We start from the raw sequence: 13,982 nt of genomic DNA, 5'->3' as shown, positions 1-13,982 counted from the left end.
ACAGATGCTCAAGGGCCCAGCCCGAGGCAGGCAGCGAGTGAGCCAGTCCGCGAAGGCTGATGCAGAATGCGAAGGCTGCTGACTTCGACGGGGCCACAGCAGCTTCTGTGGCGTTCAGCGCTCCACTCCCCCCAGGGCAGGAAAAGCTGCCATCGGCCACGGGCAGGTGCCAGGCGGGGCCCAGGGGAGTGCGCCGAGTCCTGAGCGGGGCAGTGAGGGGTGAGATGGGTCATGAACACTGGCCTCGCTGGCGGCAGCAGGCAGGCGGCAGAGCTGCCCATGCGGGGACCATGGCAGGGGTGACTGAGTTGCCCTGGATTCCGGGCAGTTGTTTGGAATTGTGCTGGGGGTCGCTGAGGCCGGAATCTGGCCCTGACCCCTTTGAGGTCACTGGGAGTGACTCTGGGTTCAGCCTGGCGAGCGGGAGTTACGCTTGTTTCACACGCGTGTGCTTTAGAGCCACACGGCCAGGCTGGCTGGCTTACGGAGGAGCTGACCTCCACGGTACATCAGCTAGGCTGTGTCTGACCCTCCTCCTGGGTCCCCCACGGACACAGCAGAGCACAGAGTCCCCCAGCGGGAGGGCACCCCTGGCTGCAGGGCATGCAGACGGGCTTTGCCCGGAGTGTGGGCTAGGGGCTCCATTCGCCGCCTCCTCCAGTGGGCACAGGAAGAATTGGGTCCCACGTGGGCACACCTTCACTCCTTCGATTCACTCCTGCCTGACACAGCCCGTGGCACGCGTGCAAAACCCCCCTGCCCCCCCGCTGCTGTGCCAGCCTCCCCTGCTCCCGTGGCTGGCGTGTAGGCCGTGATTCAAGGCCCAGAGCAGGACAGAATTGGTCCCGCGTGTTTTTACAAACCCCGGTTCACTTACGCTCGGCTGCTGCTACCTGAGATGTTAAAGCCAAAAGAACGATTTCAAACCGTGGTTGCTTCCCTCTCGCCCCTGGGCGTTGACTTGCGTTGGGCCCGTCGCTCCCCCCAGCCCGAGGACAGGCTGTCTTCACGTCCTGCTGCCTGGCCCGTCCCCTCGCCCAGGGTTTTTACAAATCCCGGTTCACTAACGCTTGGCTGCTGCTACCTGAGATGTTAAAGCCAAAAGAATGATTTCAAACCAGCCAGACGCGCTCAGACACTCCGACAACAAGCCCAGTGCCCGTGCTTAGCTAGAGAGGGGCTCATGGGGACAGACAGACGGACACAGGGGTGTGTGGGGACAAACATGCTTTTAATTAAGCTCAGAAAACATTTCCCTGAAAACCGCTCATTTACACTCCCCAAAGAAACCAGCTGTAGCCCCACTGGCCCTGCCGCGTTTCTTCCCCCTAGCCCTCTCGGCTTTGTTTCAAAGCAGGAGCATGGCCCAGGCATCTGCCATGTCCTGCCCGGGGGGCTACTTCTCCTGCAGGGCGAGGTTAGCAAGATTCAGGCTCTGTCATTCCCCAGGCTCCACACAAGACCCAGCAACGAGCTCCTGGCAGCCCTCGGCGAGCTGCGGGGACTAAGGCGTGCTGTCTCCCTGCTTTAGGTCACTGCATGGGCTGCTCAGGTGCTTCTAGGAAGTCAGAGTGATGGGCTTCTATTGCATGTGAGCAGTTACTTACTGTAGGACCTACAGGAAGGTAAAGAGGAGGGGGTGGGGTTGTATTGGGTCACCAGGGAAAAGAATCAATTCCACATGAAGATCCCACTTTGGAGGTAACATTGCAATGAACTGGCAACCACTGTCTGCTGGATGGAGTTAGGATACCCTGCTGTGCGTCATAAGGCCTGTATTGCTACCAGCAGACAGGGATTCTCCTTTAGCTTGAGGCCTGTGCTTTGTTGGTTCAAGAGGATCCAAGCAGCTCCTGACTTTGAGCAAATCTCCATGGACAGCTCTGTAATCCCAGCCCTTCTGGCTCATGCTAGGAGCAGGTCTTTTTTTCCAGAACAGCATGTACGGAAAAAGGACACTTGTCCTCCTCTGATGCCCGGGAGCCATGGGCTCCCGGATCCTCTCCCTCGCGCTGCCTTGCAGCTGCTTTTTGCTTTTTTTTTTAAGTCGCGGTTTACAAATTAATTTATAGTCAGGTCAGGGCTAAATTTATCGTCAGCCACAATGATGACATTGCTGAGTAACCCCGCTTGACTGACGGGCCGTGCCAGCCTCAGCCTGGTGCAGGGGTTTTGGAGCTTCACTGTCTGCACGCCCCACGGGTCCCCCCCCCCGTCCAGGCTGGGGAGATTTTGCCCTTTTCACTGAAGTAGGCAAAGGAGGCTGGGAGCTCGCTCGCTGGACCCCCAGCGCTTGGGAGGTGCCAATCTTCCCATCGCACACAGGGCTCCATCGGCAGAGCCCCGTACCCTGAGTGCACAGCGCTGCCGTTCGGCTCTGGCACCATTTCACACCCCCGTGGCCCAGGGGTGGGCGGCTACACAAGGTGCAGGGCCGGGGAGAGCCGAGCCCAGCCATCTTAACGTGGGCCTCATTATTCAGAGCCCAGTAAATTACGTGCTGCTTTCCAAGGAAAGTGAGCAAGTGCACACGGAGCTGGACGAGGCAGGTCTGTGCATCTCCACCATTTCAAGGGGGCTGGCAGAAATATGAGCACTGCAGCTGTTGCAGACCTTGTGATGGGGCTAGGCTGGGACTGGATTTACTGCCAGGTTCACAGCTCCACTGAGCACCCCTGCGAGGAACCAATTGTTAGTTACCAGGGGGCCCTGGGAGCTGGTCACGTGCTGATGGCGGGAGAAGGATCCTGAGGAAACAAGCATCCCCAGTGATGAGAGAGCAGACCCAGGGTGGGATTTTAAAAATCATTTCTATCTCCTTCCCACATACAGCGAAGCCTGGTTGGAGGACAGCCGCAGCCAGGAGAGGCCTGTGTGTGTGTGTGTGTGTGTGTGTGTGTGTGTGTGTGTGTGTGTGTGTGTGTGTGTGTGTGTGTGTGTGTGTGTGTGTGTGTGTGTGTGTGTGTGTGTGTGTGTGTGTGTGTGTGTGTGTGTGTGTGTGTGTGTGTGTGTGTGTGTGTGTGTGTGTGTGTGTGTGTGTGTGTGTGACTGTTTTATTTAGTCACAGAATCAGGACACCTGGGGTCCAGCCTCCAGCACCGCTGACTCAGATGGGAATGGCGCCCAGTAACTTTGCTTCTGTGCCTCCCTTTCTCTACCTGTAAGAAAAGGAGTTAATAACTGAGCAGAGGAGCGTGCGAAGGGTCACTTACAGTGTTTGTGAAACCCTGAGATCCTCTGCTGAAATGCGCTAGGGAGGTATTATTTGGGCCAGCGGATATCGGGCAGGCGGGCTTTGCACAGGCGTCAGTTTGCCTGGAGCACAAAGCGAAGAACTGAGACTCTCTTGCCCTTCTCCTAGCCCACGAAGTGCCACGTTTTGGTCCTGCTCCAGCCCAGTCTGTGTGTTGATAAGAGGCTCAAGGACTAAGCACACACCGGCTCTTTGAAGAGTAGCCGGGAACCTGATCTGCTGGTACCTGGGCCTCGCTGGAAACTTGAAAGCAGAATTTCCATTTCCTCCTTCGACTTGAGAGCGTTCGATAGCCTTCGGGGCTTGGATTCCTCCCAGTGTCAATACGCCACGCTAACACAAGCGGCTCCGTAAGCCTCAGGAAGTGGAAGCACTGGTTACTTATTCCTCGCGTTCAGGGGCGCTGCACAGACACAGGGAGAGACAGGCCCTGCCCAGACACCTCAGCATCTAGGAGGCGAGGCAGACACAGCGTGTTTGAGGACCCTCGGCTGCTGAGTGGGCCCGGGATCGACAGCCCGAGGGGAGCTTAACACCACTGAGCCCATTGCCATCAGGCAGGCTGGGATTTCACCCCAGGGTTGCAGGTCTCAGCCTCCACAGCCGGGACGAGGGTTGTGCAGCAGCCCAGCCTGCGAACGTCAGCTGGAAACCTGGCCTGATCTGCGGGTGCTGCACCCTTGGAGGCCGAGGCCCCGGTGACTTGCCCAGGGTTACCCAGAGAGCTGGCGATACAGCCAGGACGTGACCTCACCTCCCACAACCCCAGTCTAGAGCCGGAGCCCCCGCCCAGGTGCGTGCAGGTGGACAGCTTCCTCTGCAAAGGGGTGTGGCTCCCCCGCCCCACATAATCCGTTAGGCCCATTCACAAGGGTGTGTAAGTCACCACAGCGGAAGGAAGCCAGGGGAGGATTCCAGTTTGGTAGCATTTTTACACCCACTTTGTCCAGGTGCACCGTCAGCCCTAGGCACCAGGCAGCAGAGAAGCCAGCCTGTCACAGGGTCACTTACCCAGCCTGCTATCACGGTTCCTGTGCCTCAGTTCTCCCTCGCCGCTCAGCCGTCTCCCACGGGTTAGCAGGGCAGTCTGTAGCTCCGGCCCGGCTGCCCCTCTCAGGGGAACTACGATAATTCACGGCAAGACACCTCCTGGGCCCCGCCCAGCTCACACCTTGCAGAGGCTGTCATAGCGGAGTTCATGCCATGCAGGAGCACCCCCGCATGGCCAGGTGTGGCACAGCAACTGCCTCCCATATGGCCCCCGCCAAGAGTCACGCCGGCCCTGCCGTGGTCAGCTTGACCCTCCAGCCGGGTCTCACTTTAGCCCACCCCTGACGGGGACACAGAGAGTCCAACCAAGCTAGTCCAGTGACCGCACAGCAGGTCTCTGGCTCCGCTCCGTGGTCCTTGCACCCTTGCCTCAGGCAGTTTCATCTCCCCACCTCAGCAGCTGGTTGAGGAACCCGAACCCTGGATTCCAGCCCAGGGACCCTGTCACAGGCAGCCAAGGGCTGCTCCTGCCTAGACCACTTCCTGCCTCCTCTAGCCCAGAGCCTGGCTGCTAACACCCTCCCTGCAGACACTTTCTGCTGCAGACTTCCTGGCTTTATAATCACCCTCCCCCCCCCCCCCCAGCTGGGCTGCATCAATGCTGCCTGGTGTGTTACCTGGCTTCTCAGGCCCACATTAACCCCTTCAAGGCCTGTGTGGTGTATACCCCCCCATCATAGGCCCCTTGCCCTCCCCATGGCCAAACATTTCCCCCCTCATCACCACTTGGTGATGCCTCACAGATCCTCCCTCTACTCCCCAGCTCCAGCCCTGGGACCCTGACCTCGGCGCACCCCACAGCCTCTCGGCTTCATGATTCCCGGTCCCAGTCCCTGCCGCAGCCTGACTCCTCACCCTGCAGCGAGCGGTTCGGGGCGTTGCTTTTAGCTGCCTCCGGCTGGTCACAGGCTCCCAGCAATGCTGCAGAACCTACAGTCCTGGCTGGCTGAGCCAGGTGCGTATTAGCCAGAAGGCAAAAGAAGAGGGATAGGAAAGGGCAGAAATAAGGTGGGGTAGGAAAAGGACACGCGGGTGTGTGTGTGTGTGTGTGCGAGTACATGCGCGTGTGTGTGTGTGTGTGTGTGAGAGCGAGCGAGCGGGTTCTCCATCCCAAGGGGTGGTTTGGATTTCGCCGAGGCCAGTGAGGCCATCTGGGTCCCACGTGGTTTTGGCTCTGTCTGGTCAGGACAGTCGTCGGTCGGGCCAGCGAGGGCCCAGGGCCCAGGCGACGGGGCCTAGCATCCAGGACGGTGACGTTTGTCCCAGCAGCCAATTTTTCTCCTACAGTTCAGCCCATCCCCCCATCAGTCTGTCCACCAATGAAGCCGGATTTCTGACACACCAATTTTGGTTCCGTGATTTTTGGTTTCATACTTTTCTCGTTTACCAGGCGTGAGCTTAACACACGCCTTGAATTATATCTGGAGGCCGTTTGGTGTGGACTAAGCCAGTCTGTCTGTCTGCCCCCTTTTCCCATCGCCATGCACTGCTGTGGGTTAGCTGGCATTTCACACACGGCTGTACAGGTGAGTTTACAAGCAGGGTAAATGTGCAGGGCCCATTTTTGCAGCACCCTGGTACAAGCCAGCTCTCTTAGCAGGTGTTGGTGTACCTGTGCTGTACGTATGTCGTTACACCAGCCTTAGACCTCTTTCTCCGCAGTGTGGAGCACTCTCTTTGCAATGTTTGCATGCTCCAGTGCAACCTGTGCAGAGCTGTGCATGGTTCAGCAGATGTGTGTGTGCCTATGGCAGCTCTGTATTTCCATGCAGCTGCACGTAGGGATGCATGCACCATCTATCTGTGCGTGCAGAAAATAGAAGGCACAGGCTGTTCTTCCCTGTCATTCTATCCAGCCCCTTCCCAGCCCCTCTCTTCATCTTTGTTCCCAGCCTGACTCTGGTTATTAGGAGCCAAGATTCTCCCTTCCCCACTGCACTGCCTGAAACCGAAGTGCTCAGCAGTTATTCTGAGCATTGCATTCATGTCAAAATAGCCTCTCAGACCAGCGATCCCGAAGGCCGAGCAAAGGGACCTTCAGGGGCTGGGGGGCGGGCGAGGCCCCGGTCCCTCCTGGGGAGCACTGGGCTGATGGGGTCACGCAACAGACTGGAAAATAATCGTGTTTGCTGCAGAAACAAAAACGCTTCCTGCTAAACTGGGCCGGGTCTTGTGCCTCAGCGAGAAGCAGCTCAATGGCGTTTTCTGCACCGGGACCCAATGGCTCGTTCCCTGGAAGGCGCTTGCTCACCCAGCCCGTCAGTGCACATGGCCCTGTACGAGCTCCACACCCTAGCCCCACTTCACTGACGCAGTCACTCACTTCTTGCCAATGGGGCTAGGCCAGGCTAAGCGAGACCAGGGCCCTGACGGGGCCCTGCACCAGAAGGGATGCCTGTCCCATGTCTCCTGGGCAGGTAACAGACTAATGGTCCACGGGCGAGAGAGGAAGGGGCCCGAGCTGCGAGGGGGTGAGCACTGAGGGCCGGGCAGACGCAGCGGGGGCTGAGGAGGCTGCATGGCCAAGGGGAGGCTGGTCAGAGCGCAGCGGATCACGTGCAAAGAGGCACACGGCACGAGGCAGGCCGGGAAAGGGACCTTTGGGGACAAAGGACGGATACAGGGCGGGGCGCAGGGAATGCAGCAGCACAAGGCGGGCTGGCCAGAGTGCATGACCCCCGGCTGCAGCTACTGAGACGCAGCCACCCAGCTCCAAATGGAGGCCAAGCAATCAGCTCGCCAAGGAGCCGATGCTGCTGTGCAATGTTGGGCCAAACCCCGACGGGCGTGAACCGGCCGTAGCGCCGCTGGAGCCAGACCCGCAGCGGGTGCAAAGCAGCCCTGCCGGCTACACCAGCTAAGCGTCAGGTGCCCGAGGGGCCGGGGGCCGCAGCCCGTGTCCCCGAGTAAGCACCGTGTCAGACACGCCTGCCCTGCAGGGGTTTTGCACAGGAGGCCACGCCTGCTTTGGACTCCGGATTCACACAGCAGGGGCAGGTGAGAGCAGAGTCGGGTCATTCCTGCGCTCGTGCTGTGACAACCCCCCATGACGGGCTGGAGCCCTGTTACCCATCCCCAGCATGGCCCAGGCCAGCCCTTCTGCTGCGAGGAACGGGCGCAGCACTCAGAGTCAGGAGTCCTGGCTTCTACCCCGGCTCTGAAGCTGAGCGAGCCGGCTGGTCCCCACAGACTGACTGGCGTATTTGCCTAATCGGTGGGATGCTCTGCAGCAGCGGGACCAGGTACAAAGCGTAGGCAGGGCTGAGCGACTAATGGCATGTCCTTCTGACCCTGGATCTCCTGCCCGAAGCAGCCTGCCTCGCAGTCCGGCCATCACCCGGGGCAGCCGTGACGCAGGAGGGCTGAGCCCAATGCTCTCAATGAGCCAGCTGCCCGGTGACAGGCCGGGGCCCAGGGATTGTGCAGCTAGGCTAGAGGCAGGTCAGAGAGCTTGGCTCACCTGGCGGCCACCACAGCACGTGTCCTGGGGACAGTTAAAGCAGGAGGAGCCCTGCAGGGGCATGGATTTCAGGCTGCTTTGCTGAGCTGCGACCCCACTTGCTGCCGCTCGCCGTCGGGCGGAGGACGAGGTCATGGTCCTCCTGCCGTGGTTGGGGCACAGAGGCAGGTCCTTGTGATGCTGGGGCATCTCGACACCAAGCTGGCGTGAGCGGGTTGTCTCACCAGGTGCCTGCTCCGGAGGGGCCGCGGCCCAGCTGCAATGGGAACTCTGACGGGGGGCAAAGCACCAGCAAGGGGGCTCTTGAGTTCGCAGTGAACAAGGATTTCCTAAACCCACGCAGCCAAGAACGCCCGGCATTCAGCCATGGAAAAAACACACTGGGATTCCATCGCGCTACGACGTCACATCCCCTTTGACTATTGTCGCTTGGGACATTCATGATCAATACGAAACAGACCCGCCATTGTCTCCAGCATGGCGAGAGGCCGGCTGTTTATCCCAGGCCGTCTCAATGCTCCTGTTGTTTGGTGCGGGCCTTTGGTGTATTCATTAACATTTCTTCTATGGGCCAGTTATTCCCCTTGCAACAGAAAGGCGTGGATGTGGGGGGGTGGGGGGGGGGCAGCGGCTTTTATAAGTGGCTGCGTATTCTTATAACTCGGCAAGGAAAGCAAGATGGAGGCAACTGGCAAATGGGGCCAGGAGCGGCCATCCAACGCGCGCGTCTTCTGCTTGACACATGCAGGAGGCCTGCCCCAGTCCGCATCACAACCGGTGGCAGGCCTTCCTGGGTAGAACTCACCTCCGGCCCCACAAACATCCGCACAACTCGCTCCTTCGCCTGCAAATCTGTCCTTAAATCGCTCCTCTGCCACGCAGCCTAAACCCTGGCACTGGTCAGGTGCCACCACCAGCTACGGGTCTTGTGCTGGCCCATATGGTCTCATTGTTGCCTTCTACTTCCCCAGCCGGCTCTTGTCCCAATTGGAAGTAGGGACCCTTTGTTCCGGGTTTGTACAGTGCCTGGCGCAATGGAGTCCCGGTCCAGCAGTGAGGTTCCTAGGTGCCACGCTAACAATAATCATTGACACACCACTTTAGTCCGTCAGCCCCTGAGGGCAACGCCTTGGTCCATCGCACAGGGGCGATGGGAACCGTGAGTCAGGCTGTCACATGGCACCAAGACCGAGCCCAACCAATGCGCCCCGCTCAAAAGGCGTCAAAGGAAAGCAGCAGGGTGGGGTGGATTTCCCCATTGCCCTTGTCAGGAAAAAGCCATTAAGGATAAAAATCCCAGAGTGAGAAAGATTCCACAGACACGGGAGCGAGCCGTGGGCCCTGCGGAAGCTGCAGCCGTCTCCCAGGGCCTGGCTTGCTCCTAGGTTCTGAAAAATCAGCTCATTAGTTCACTGGCACCGCTCAATGCCCACCACCCTCTGCTCCGGTTTAGCAGCATTGCCAGCACTGGTGATTGTGAGCCTGCCGATGCTGGCTGTTTGTCCTAAGGCCCCAGCTCCAGGAAGCAGGTGATTATGTGAGCCGCTCAGCTTTCCTGCCTAAAGAAAGAACGTTTCCAGTCCTTGTGGTTGTGAAGGAAAGCTTGAAAAATAATTCCCGGGGCTCACAACCCAGCAGGCAAAGACCAGAACCCAAAATGAATTCATCCATTCGTTTCTAATTCATTAATTTTTAAAATCTTAGGATTTTTGAACACGGGTGTGTGCTGCTGAGGGGCGTTTTCCAGAGAGGCAGTGTGGCTGAGTGGTGAGACCAGACTCCTGGGCTGAGCCTCTGGTTTTGCTGCAGAACCTCAGGGTAGTCGTGTCATCTCTCTGCCCCTCCCGCCGGCCAGCTGTAAAATCAGAGTCCCCACGCTGAGCTCGAGGCTGCTGCTCTGCATTGACGCTGGCGTAAGAGAGCTCAGAACGTAACCCGCAGGGAGCTCGTTCTTCTGCACTGTCCAGGAAACAGGGCACCAGAGCCTGCTTTACACCCTCAGCTCTGCGCTGACGTGCTCTGCCACCGTAGCTCCTGCCCATCTGGGTGCTCCCATGTCCCCCTCTGTAGCATGGTGATAATTACAGCAGCACCTAGGAGCTCACATCCGGGCCCCACGGTGCAAGGTGCTGTCCATTAGTATGGTAGCTCCCAGGGTGCATTGGGGCTGAGTGCTGCACAGCCACAGAACAAGACAACGGCCCCTGCCTCAAAGTGCTCCCAAGCAGTGCCGTTGCGGACTGCTTTCAGAGCCGCAGACGAAGCGGGGTTGGTAACAATCCCCCAGCCCTAGGAACACTAGGACAATTCAGTGGCACCGGGCGGCTGGTGTCAATCGGCAGCAATTCCCTTGCAGGGGGTTGGACTAGATACCTCCTGAGCTCCCGTCCAACTCTGTGATTCTATGCAGCCCGTGGCATTGCTCTGCCTTTACCTGGTGCAGGCGAGAGCAGGCGTCGGCTGGTGCTTTGAGATCTTCACAGGAAAGGTGCAAGAAAGGGCTTTGCGCCTGGAGCCGTTTTCAAAGTCTTCATGCTGACCTAGCAGCAATGACAGCAGCCCCATACCCGGCCGTGGGGGACACCCCCTCCGGGGAGGGGTGGGAGGGACCGACGTCTGAGCGTGCTCGGCACAGACGTAGCTATCCCCTGGCTGGCCAAGCAGGCCGGCGCTCCTGGCGTCCAGTTTCCACCCCCGTACGGTGTGTCCAACTCGAGCCTCACAGCTCCAGGTTCATCACCTCCCTGCTGGGCTCCCAGGGGCCACGCAGCACCCGCGTCCCCCTAGGCTCAGTGATGGGGGTCAGACGTTGTTGGCATTGGCCCCTATTCACATCTGTCCAGCCTCCCCCCAGAGACGGCAAGGCACTTTATAAGGAGATCCAATTTCCGCCTGCAGGGCAGAGGGGGGCATAATCAACTGCTCCCCCCATGGGGAAACGGAGGCCCAGAGAGAAATAGAACCAGGAGTTCTGGCCCACGCCCCCCTGCTCTAACCCACCTCCCCAGCTGGGATAGAACCCAGGAGTCCTGGCGCCCAGCCCCTGGTCTAACCCACCAGACCCCGCTCCCCTCCCCGACCCAGGACTAGACCCCAGAGTGCTGACTCCTAGCCTCCAACGGCCTTTCCCAGCTCACGCTGAGAACCCAGGTGTCCTGACTGCCTGGGACCTGCTCTTCCTGCTAAACCACTTCTAAAGCCAGCACCCTGTTCACGTCCCGCTCTGCCCGCATCCTGTGGGCCCAGGCTCCACCATGCCCCCTCCTCTCTGCCCCCACAGCCCAGGGAAGGAGATGCCTACACAAGAGCCCAGACCCCGACGGGCTCCCCAGCATTGCTCAGCCATGCTGGGCTGGGGGGGAGGTTGAGTCCTCCCCTCTCACCCCCGCCCTGTTCTGCAGAAGCCTCAATGGAGTTACTGTCCAGCGCCGCGGGGCCGAGGCACGGATGGACAGCGTGTGCCGCTTGGCTCGTTCCAATGCAGCAGCCCTGAATTCAGATGGAAAATTCCATGCCCACAAAGCGAGCCAGCCTGCCGGTGTCACGGCATCAAAGGAGGCCATTCTTCCCAGGCTGGCGGCAGGAGCAGCTCTGCCGTGCTAGCACTTTTCAGCCCCCTGGAGCCCCGTGAACGTTGGAGCAGGGAGGGCTGGAGGGGCACTGCTTGTAGCACTGGTAAGACGCCACCTCTGGGGTGGAACAGGGCAGCTGTTTACATCACGCAGCGACACCCCCATGGCACTGAAACGCAGCCACGTTCGGGTTGGACAATGCCAGCTGTGCAATGGCCACGCAGCACGGCCACGCTTTCAGGGCAGCGCGCGGGCAGACGCCCGCACCACGCAGTGTAAGACGCTCTCTGCCGGCGGGCAGGCAATGCACCCGCAGGCACGACGCCCCAGCCAGCTGTCCCGCGGCACAAAGGTGTAGCTGCACGGCCGGCTTCGTGGTGCCGCTTTGTCACACGTGGCCAGCGACGTCAGCGGCCTGGCCCCATAAGGGGCTCTGGGGGGACGGTCCGTTACAGCCAGCTCACAGAGCACCCCCATCCAGCGCCATGCACGCCGTGACACCGCCGCCAGCAGCCGGCCCTGCGCCTGGCCGGGATGCAGTGCGCCGGCGTGACGGGCGGCTGGCCCCTTGCCGCAGATGTGCCTCTGCTGCCAAGCGTGGCACAACCGTGTTGCTAAGAGGAGCTGAGAAAGACGGTGACACAACAGCTTGTCTGACGGGAAAGGCCGGATAAAAGCAGCACGCGCGGCTGGTGTCTGGGGCTGCTGCTGCTGAGCATAAACCTACGCGCCCCCCCCCCCCAGATACACACACTGAGCTCCCCAGCGTTTAGGGGACGGGCTGGTGTCTGGCTTTAAAGCTGCTGTTGTTTTCTCTAGGCGGGGCAGGGTTTTTGCGGGCAGATTTGAGGCTGTACCCAAAGGGGCCAGTTGAATGAAGAAAGCACCTAGGGCCCCTGAAAACACGTCAGCTTGAGACCTGGCCCGTCAGCACCAAGCACAGCAGCGGGGTGGCATGGAGGGGAGACGTGATGGCAAATCTCTGGAGGCCCCCCAGCCACTGGGGATTCCAGGGGCAGCCCGGAGCTGTGGGGCAGAGGCAGCAGCAGTGACAGCCCCGTCTCGGGAGTTCTGAGGGCTCTGCTGAGCACCCACCACAGCTCATTTGTGGGGCGCCTCAGGGCCCCCTGCGTCGGGCAGGGCAGACAAAGCCGCACGTCTCCCCTTTAAAGGACCGAGCCGTCGGCGTTGCTGAGCTGCGCCTGCTCCAGGTTGCCCGGTGCACGGTCAGAGCCACTTGGCTCGACCCGCGTGCGCCTCCCACGGCAGCCGGGCTCCATCCGCCGCCTCCCTGCGCTCGCACACAAGCCTTCGGGCAACCCGGCAAAGCCTGGCCTGGCTCGGGGGCCAATGGGGAGCCTTTGAGTCCCTGCCAGAGAGGGCATTATTGCAGCTGGAGCCAGGCGGAAAGATCACGCTTCCCAGTCTATTTCAGGGAGAACAACTCAGCAGCGAGACAGGTGCTGTGCCCGGCGCAGGCCCAGGGGGATATTATTTACTGTTCAAGGGCATCAGAGTTTCCACATGGGCTCAACGTGCAAATCCCACTGTCTAAGCTGTTCCTGCGGCCCAGCTTGGCACTGAAACCGGAGCCCCTTGGCAAGCGGGGCGGGCAGGGGGTTGCTACGGAGGAGCCAGGCTCGAGGGGAGCCTCAGCCCAAAAGCGGTGCTGAGCCTGGGGCCCCGCAGGGAAGCCTCGCCCGGCCCCGTTATGGTACGGGCAGCTCCGTGTTATTTTTATTTCTGTCTCGGTGATTCATCTCCCCACTGCAGGGCCCGCGGCTCTGCCATTCAGCTCGCAGAGGTGCCCCCCCCACGGCCCGTGCTGCTCACCGCAGGCTACAGGCGCACAGCAGCAGGAGCGAAGGCCGGCAGGTGGCAGGGGACCCAGCTGATCCGCAGGCCGGGCCGGCCAGAACGCGGCCGCTCAGTAACGGGGTGATGGGGGGGGGGGGGAGGTCGGGTCACACCCCAGACAGCTCCTTGCTGCTGTTGGGTGGAACGAGCCAGGCGGGTTCTCGGCCCAGCTTTTGGACGGAGCAACTGGCCATGCTGGCAGCAGGTCTTGGGCCGAAACATCAAGCTGGTGCCAGCACGGGAGGATGAAGGCCCATGGGCAGGGCTTGCCGGGGGCAGGATAGGCCCGTGCTGGGGCAGTGCAGGGGGCTGTGGGCTCCAGGACCCAATCCCCTTGGAGGGCAGAAGATGAGTAAAGACCCTAGCAATGGGGAAACAACAGGGGAGGGAGGCAGCCCTGGTAGAGGTGCCACCTGCCCGCCATGCTCTGGCTTACCCGAGCCTGCTGCTGCGTGAGCCGCCCCAGGGCCCAGACCCCCATTGCATTTACACCAGGGGCACGTCCCCGGCGTGACTGCGCATTCCCCAGGCTGCCAGCCAGGGCAGCATCTGTCGCCGCTTTATCATCCCCACCCACCCGCCGGAGACGGTGCCGCTTGCCAAGCACCAGCAGCAGCCGCCAGGAGTTTGGGACTGAAATGGGACTCCCGGCTCCTGCCAAGCGCCGAGCAGGGCCACCTGTGTGCCCAGCAGGAGACTATTCAGGTTAGGGCTGGACATAAATCTCTGCGTGTCAGCACACCAGGTCCCATGGCAAGGGGTTTTAAAGCACGGACCAGACGTCCCGAGT

At 60.4% G+C, this 13,982-nt stretch overlaps 1 long non-coding RNA gene across 1 annotated transcript; it reads right to left on the bottom strand.

Annotated features, from left to right (window-relative positions):
• Positions 1–3,037: 3,037 nt before the first annotated feature.
• Positions 3,038–4,806, bottom strand: LOC137140866 (uncharacterized). The gene is made up of 3 exons (XR_010916497.1): positions 4,265–4,806; positions 3,480–3,703; positions 3,038–3,158 (listed from the first exon to the last, which is right to left on the bottom strand). It is a non-coding gene; the product is annotated as an uncharacterized lncRNA (long non-coding RNA).
• Positions 4,807–13,982: the final 9,176 nt, after the last annotated feature.

This window comes from Emydura macquarii, unplaced genomic scaffold (assembly GCF_026122565.2).
Source record: "Emydura macquarii macquarii isolate MOO-44397 ecotype Brisbane River unplaced genomic scaffold, CSIRO-AGI_Emac_v2 contig_2994, whole genome shotgun sequence".
Taxonomy (NCBI): domain Eukaryota; kingdom Metazoa; phylum Chordata; order Testudines; family Chelidae; genus Emydura; species Emydura macquarii.
Note: the sequence above shows the minus strand (reverse complement) of the source record. Positions and strands in the feature narration are given on the sequence as shown.